The following is a 7,819-nucleotide window of genomic DNA, read 5'->3' on the forward strand; positions in this document are numbered from 1 at the left end:
CTTACTCTTGTCCTTTCTTTATCAGTAGTAGTGAATTTAAGCATTGTTAAAACTACAATTTTCCAGGGAGATAAGTCATTCAGTAACAAGACAGAAATTGATGTTGCTTAGTCACATGCTGCCTCTTCATTCTTTTATAGAATTAGTATGAAAACCTTGATTTTATTAGATATCATTTTATTAGGTAGATCTAATTATGTTCTCAAAAGATAAAGACAATGAAGACTTAAACTCTGCTACTGGCACAATTCAAGCTGTCGTAGCTGGCTATACTCATGGTCCCTCCTCCACCGAATCCTTAGATGAACAAATGCTCTGTCATAACTTTATTTTGGTGCCACTATTCAGTTGGTATCATTTGATGAAAACATTTCATTCTCCAAGGACTAGATTGCTCTAAAAGTCTTTCAGACACAAAAGCAATAAATATCTAATTAGGTCAACAAGAAGACACGGCAATTTTTAACAGCCTACATGATGACATTGATGTAGAAATACCCTGACTTGCAATTTCTAGGGCAGCAGGAGTTGGTTTAGCAAAAGAGACAAACTTCTCATTGTGCTTTGAGAATTGCACAGAAGAAAGTGCAGGTACCTGAGACACAGACTAACAATCTCCTGTTGAGGAGTGTTGGGGACATAATCCCAGAAACCAGCCCTTTGAGCATTTTCCTCTCCCACGTATGGATGAGGCAGGGCCCCTGTCCCCGCACACAAATACGACAAGGCAAGAGCCTGAGGTTGTTTGCAAAGATGTGGCATATATAAGGGGCAGCAGAGGCCAGTGTGGATAATTCATGTCAGAGTGCATCTGACCTTTCTCTTGTAATAGTGTTTGATCAATACTCAGCAGCAGGAAGCTACTGTAGTAGCCCTGCTGGGGACTCCGCATATATTAGGGCCCATCTAGAGCTATGAACGTTATGTAGGTCCAGAAATAATCACGGCTTTGTAGCTGTTGGTACCATATTCTAGGGTTAAAAAAATCTTCAACCACAGTCTCACACCACCCATCCCCGTCCCTCCCTTCCCACTCTCAACACCCATTCAAGAGGTCCCCTGCCAGTAAGTAGGAAATTTTCAAAGCCAACCAAAGACAGCTTCCAGGAAAACTAACAGCTTTCAGCATTCCAAATACACCTTTCCAAGTAAAATGCTTTCCTTCCCCACGCTCTTGGTCTTTATCATGCAGTACTTCTAAGTGGGAAACTAAACCCTGGAAGTGACATCCAGATGAAAATCTGCAATTATCAAGGGTGGGGGATGTCAAACAGCAAACGAATGGAACAATGGAAATTAATCTGATATTATTGGACAACACAGTTTGATTGCGATTACATGAACGCCAGCAAACTATGCATATATGGCAGATTTCCCACCTATTTATTTAAATAAGAGCTACATTTATGATATCCCATAGAGGATCATAAATATTCAGGGACCTAAATTTTCATTAGTACACTAGCAAGTAAATTTTCAGTGATGCACAGGGATTTAACTGCATGAGTCCCATTAATGTCACTACTTTGAAAATTTACGTCTTACGAACTTCTAGAGAGAGGATAGGGAAAAAATGAAAAAGAGTCTGTCATAATTTTAAGAAGATGACAGGGAAAAGCTTGTCATCGCTTTGGCACTCTGGTACTTCAATCGGTAAAAGAATAATTTAAATCATATCTTCAAAAGTAAGCTCCATTTTAGGTAAAGACACAGATGGTGATATTCCATCAAGAGTTTCTGCTGCACATTACTAGACATTGTACTAATAGACCTTTTCCTTTCCTGTAAATATTAGCAGTAGGCCAATTCTGCTTGTCTTCTGGGAAGAGTTTAGTGGGAGCTCTTCGTCTTAAAATTAGAAATCAAACTCTGTATTTAGGGTCTGGAATTTCAAACTCTGTCAGTGGGATTTTACTTTTTTTTTTGAGAGCTCAGTTCCCCTTTGGATGGCTGTTAAGTTACATCAATGAGACTAGAAAATTCTGTCTTTCTCTCACGAAAAAAAATAATTATTTATTTATGCATGGCAGAATTTTAATTCAATAAAGATTAACATTTTTTGTCATGCATAGTATTACCAATATGTTTTCTCTTTCTCTGAAATATCTTTAAAATCAATTTTATATTTGTGACATATTTTTTTATTATGTCTATAACATAACATATGAGAGCAATCACAGTCTAGTTAAATATGTATAGTTTTTCTCAAAGAATGCATCGAAGATTGTGGCAATTCATGCATCACTGCTAATTTTGTAGTTCAGCTGGGAGGAACAAGGAAAACCATGGGAGAAGTCCTTGCACTGAGGTTAAAAACTTACAGTCTCAAGAGGTTAAGAGAGGACTATCCTAACAAATATATACGTTGCGTGGGCATCACTAGAGAAAAGACCCAAGGTGAATGGACGTTTTAGGCCTGATTTCAGTATATGGACATGTGTGAAACTGCAAATTCACAGTTGCTGGTTCAGTTGGGCATAGGACCTTGGAGATAAAAAGAGCAATTAAAGAAGATGCAGATAGTTCTAACACAGCTGTATCTTTGCATCAGTCTCTGCTGTAGAGTAGCATTTTCTGTGTCGGGCTTGCTTTGCCTGTCAGTAATGACGAGGAGCTCTTAACGATTGAGTTATCATAAGATGCTGAAAGAAACTGATAATTGAAAAGCTTCAAGTCAACAGGACTAAATGATAGACACCACAGAATTCAGAAGAAGCTTAACTTTGAGGGGACAGAGCAGCTAACAAAGTGCACAGGCTTTAATTAAAAATGCCTAGTATATCAGTAACTTAGAGGGTGACAAATTTTATGTCTCTAATTAAAAAGGCTTCAGAAGTGATCCAAGAAGTTACAGATGAATAAACATTGCATCTGTATCAGGAAAGCAAAACAGTAAACACCTGAAAGACCAGGATGTGATAAAGCCTAGCCTGCAGAGTTTTCTGAAGAGTCTCGCTGATGTGCTAAAATTCAGTGAGTGTCACCAAAGTAATAGATAGCAGGCAGTTTATTCAGTCCTTTGACAAGGTCCTGCACAGGAAATTAGTAAGGAAAGTAAATATTTGTGAACTAAAGCATTACTGGGGATCAAAATTGTCTAAGAGGCAGAAGAGATAGTCTAGAATTAAACTGTCGGATTTTGCTGTTGGAAAACACAGAGTTCCTCAAAGTCCCATCCCATAACTTGCAGAAGTTATGTAGGTTACAGAAGAGCAGAGAAGACTGTGAGGAACGTCAGGGAGACCAGATGCTGAGCTCACAGAAGCCGTTAGGTTCAGTAATGTTGGAACATAGAAAATAAACAGTAGGGGAAAATAATTAGATTCCTCATATACTTTAAACAATTTCAGATCAACTTTCCTTCTGCTTCAGGGAGGAAGGATGCAAATGCAAGGAAAAGGAGAGATGGCAGCTTATAAATTGATAAGTGGAAATATCTGCTTAGAGTATGTTTCAATAGACTATGGAATTAATTGCTGCTGCAAGTCATCAAGGTTGAGAATTTATCAAGATTAAAAACGTTCCGAATTGCATTTTACAAAAGCAAATTAAGAAAATAACCCCTGTACAGAATTATAGTGGCTAATTCTAAGAAAAGAGAAGCAAAGAGATGAAAGGGATTTAACCTTGTATTGGCTTGCTCTTGTCTTTAAAGTAATAAATCTGCCCACAGTTAAGTCTTATATTCTTCACAGCAGTAACTAATTGTGCAAACAGACGGGTGTTTCTTGATCCAGAAAATAATTATTTCTGTAATATTTGCTTTTGTTTTCAGCTTCTCTTCTGGATTCTCAAATTCATATGTTCAAATGTGGCAGTGGGAAAGTCAAGAGAATTCAGAGTGTTAAGATAGACCTTTATTTTTTTGCCTTTTTCACTGTCTGACTGGAGGGCAACCAACCCTTGCCATCACAATTGCAACTACAACAGTGAAACTGAGCAAGTGGGGAGTGGAAGGAAGATTAATCCTAAATTTGATCTCTGAAGAAACAAGAATATCACTAAAGGGATCTGGGTCTACAGTTCAATGGATAATCATAAAATATTCTAGGGCAGGAACCAGTGCCCAGCGAAAGCGAGGATGTCGAGACATGGGATTTGAAGAGCAATGAAAGAGCGAATTATGACAGGGAAGGACCCAAGAAAAGGTGTAATGTATAATGAAAACATTGTCAAGATAATGATAAATAGATGTATAGATTGGGAGAAGGTGAGTCTGGGTCTGGATAGAAATAGAGCCATGAGAAAATAAGTCTTTTAAATAATAGCTCATTCTCACACGTGTCTTTGGAACCTTGATTTATTTTATTTTCATGTGCCTACTTGCCACCTGAAGGCTCCTCTACCTCCTTGTGCCTTCTGTTCTGAGATTGTGGCAAGTGTGGAAGGTACTTCAATTAGAGAAAAAATGAGATACAAAGCTGTGACTGTTTTTCTCCCTCCCACAGTGATGAGCACGTTTTAGGAACCCAAACCTGGGGAAGATGGGAAAAACTAAAAGATGTTTTAAATGTATGCAGAGAAAATCAGAACTGCCCTAGACAAGCAAATGAAAATTTCCTAACATTAATCTACAGAGCAAAGAAGATTATTTTGCCAGTTTAGTTTTAAGTGCAAAATCTTTCATACACCTCCAGAGAGGCTCTTTACTGGCAGAACAGTAATATAAAGACGCTAATGTGTCAAATCAAAATGTCACTCCCCTCCCCCTTATACAGATTCATTTCTCTCCCTCTCTTTGGCTGCCTCCCTCTGCATTCTCCAAGTTTAATCTGCAGTTTGACTTCAAATACAATAATTCACTATCTGTAGACATGCGCTTAAAGGACTGCGTATAATTGTAATTCTGAAGAGATTAATACCATATATTGATCCCCTATTTCTTCATCTATCTTGGCAGCATGTAGTATTTTGGAAGAAAAGGAAAAATGATTTGTTTCCAGAATGGTCCTGGTTTATTGCCTATTCATACAGCTGTTAGAACTCATGTGTTCTCCTAAAAACACTGTAGTAGAGCATGTAAAGTAAACATATGTTTAGATTTATTGGTTACAGTTGCCAGCATATAGAAAAAGCTATAGTCTAGAATGAAAGCCTGCAAAAGTGTCTTGATTTGACAAGACAGGCTTTAGCTATTAAAAATAACCCTTGCTGTGCACATGCGTTTTGTGTCCCAGTTCGATGGCTACGTCTTGCAGGCAACACGGACGTCTCCTATACCATAAACTCTGCTGGTATTTCATAAATGAACACTAATTTTCTGGAATGTATAGCATATCCTAACAGAGGTGACCTATGCTTTAATTTGATAAACAATTCTTATCACTGGGGGCATTTAACTGGTCGTTAGATTGGCGTTTGTGTTTTGTTTTAAATAAACACTTAAAATGGACATGCAAAGCTAATACGAAACAGCAGGCTTCATGATATCCTTCAGGATGTAAAGAAAGCGCCCTGACTTGCAAAATAAGGGATAGCGTAACACCTGCAGATTCTTACATGTGTTTGATTTAAATATGGCAAAAAAATAGACTCCATAGTGTGAAACCAGGGACTACATAAACCATTAAGGGAAGCACTTTCTAAAAGGGTTGCCTCAATTCTGTGAAATGCTGAATGCCTGTAACTCCTGTTTATTTAAATGAGAACTGATGCAACACAAGACCTTGCAGTGTATCTAATCGTTTTTCACGTGAAATAGAAAATGGCTCTTTAGTTACATAGCATATATCTGTGCTGTTTTTTGTAAAAATGCATATCTCCGCTTTTAATGAAGGAAGACATGTTTAAAGGCACAAACATACATGACATAGATTTAAAAGGTTGATACTGACGATTCCAGACCTGGAGAATTTAGGGATATATTAATAGATGTAGGTATGTCACCACTTAATATAGTCTGCTAAATCTTTTTAGAGATGTTAGAGAAAAAACACTATTTGAACAAAAAAAAAAAAAGTCAGCACAATACTGAAAATATTTAGATTGCTATAATATCAAGAACCAATAACTTCTGTGGAAAATGACAATATGCAGTCTCACAATGCATTCACAATTCACTCAGCCACTCCATGAATAACTTGCTCTATGTGCATTTAAAGTGAATTTCTGGAGCTCTATTGCACTGATTGCTAATACCAAACCCTTGACTATGTGTTATGTACTAAATGAATCCACCCTTCAGTTATGATATTGAGGCAATATGATTTTGGTCTATGATTTATGCATAGAATATCTATGCATAATACTGCTAGTTCAAGATGTATTCAGAAAAGAACATCATTTGAAATATCTTTGGTTTTGTAAATTTAAACTAGAATCTTGTGAAGTTTTCCCGTTAACATGATACTTGCAAAAAGATAGGAAAAAAGTAAACCTACTGTTGGCTGGCACAGACTGTGTCTGCATTAGCATTTTGGACCATTTAGCAGAGCAATTTTGGCACATGAGAAATGGATTTTTTTCAGATGAAATTTAACAGGAATCCCTGATTCGGGTGCAGATCTAATGCACTACGGACCCTAGCGGACTTTAACAAGTGATGTGAGCTCAGGACAGTTTCAAACCACATGCATGGTGAGGACATTCAATTCTGCAGTATAAATGTAGCCTAAAGTAAAATGTACAAATTGCATATAATATTGGGGCTCCAGCATCAACTGCTTTGATCTAATGCTATGCTCCTGCTGAACTAACCTGCTTGCTAATGTAGGCATAGCCGTATATTTGCTTTCAGATCATCAGTGACTCCCCTATTAAGGCCAGAAGCGTAAATCAAATGAAAATAACAGAGATTCAGAATTTAACAAAAGCCTTCATAGTTGTTTTTGGTTTTTTTTTTTACCCAGCTTTTTCTTTTCATTAAAACTTCACGAAGCAAGAACAGGTATAATTAATGAAGAAGACTTTTCTCAGCCAGGATTATTCTGAGGTATAAGCCTGATTAGTTTTCATCCATTCTTTAACTCATTTCTTGTCAGTTATGTAAAGTCAATGTCAAAAAATTTATTGTTTTTCCTTTCCATTGAAAAAATGAACTACTGAGATGAGAAAGCATAGGTTATCCTGACCCAGAAATTTACATTCAAGTGTTTTATTACCAAAAGAAAGGGGGGGAGGGTGGTTTTAGGAAAGCATTAATATGAATTTTGCTATTGTTCCTGTATTGCAAGCTTAAATGAGAATGACAAAACCGAACACAAAAACTTATCAATGCTACAGTGAACCGAGAACCTTTTCTGTATAAGCCAATCACTAATACAAAATAAGAGAAAGATGGAGATTTCTTGATGTGGTAAATTAGATTTTTCTGGGTGTTCCTTTTATGTACAGAACATTTCCAGTGTCAGTACACGAAGCTTTTAAACATAAAAGCACTGCAACGCCCATTAACACCATTATTGTATGTTTTCAAAAGGCAAATGCCTGAATGATAAAAGCCTGGTTTTTTATTTCTAATTACACTTCATGTTTGACTTGGTGAGATGATATGAACTGGGGAACTAAATTTCACAGTTGGTAACAGTGACTAGCTCAGGTGTAATATATCACTTGCTTCTATTCCCAAGTAATTTATAGAGTCAGCAATCTAATGACACCCCTGGTTAGTTGATGAGTATGCTAGTAACCAAAAACAGGACTTGACAATTTTCCAATCTTTAACAAATAAAAGTTTTACCATCCCATTGAAACCAGTGATGCAGCAGTGATACTTTAAACGTTCAATTAAACTATTCTCTAAATCTTGGTCACATAAATATAACTTGTATTTTTCCTTTATTAGCCTCTACTCTCCATCAACATTTTGCATTTAGCCCCT

The sequence above is a fragment of the Rissa tridactyla genome, chromosome 1, assembly GCF_028500815.1.
Source record: "Rissa tridactyla isolate bRisTri1 chromosome 1, bRisTri1.patW.cur.20221130, whole genome shotgun sequence".
NCBI classification, from domain to species: domain Eukaryota; kingdom Metazoa; phylum Chordata; class Aves; order Charadriiformes; family Laridae; genus Rissa; species Rissa tridactyla.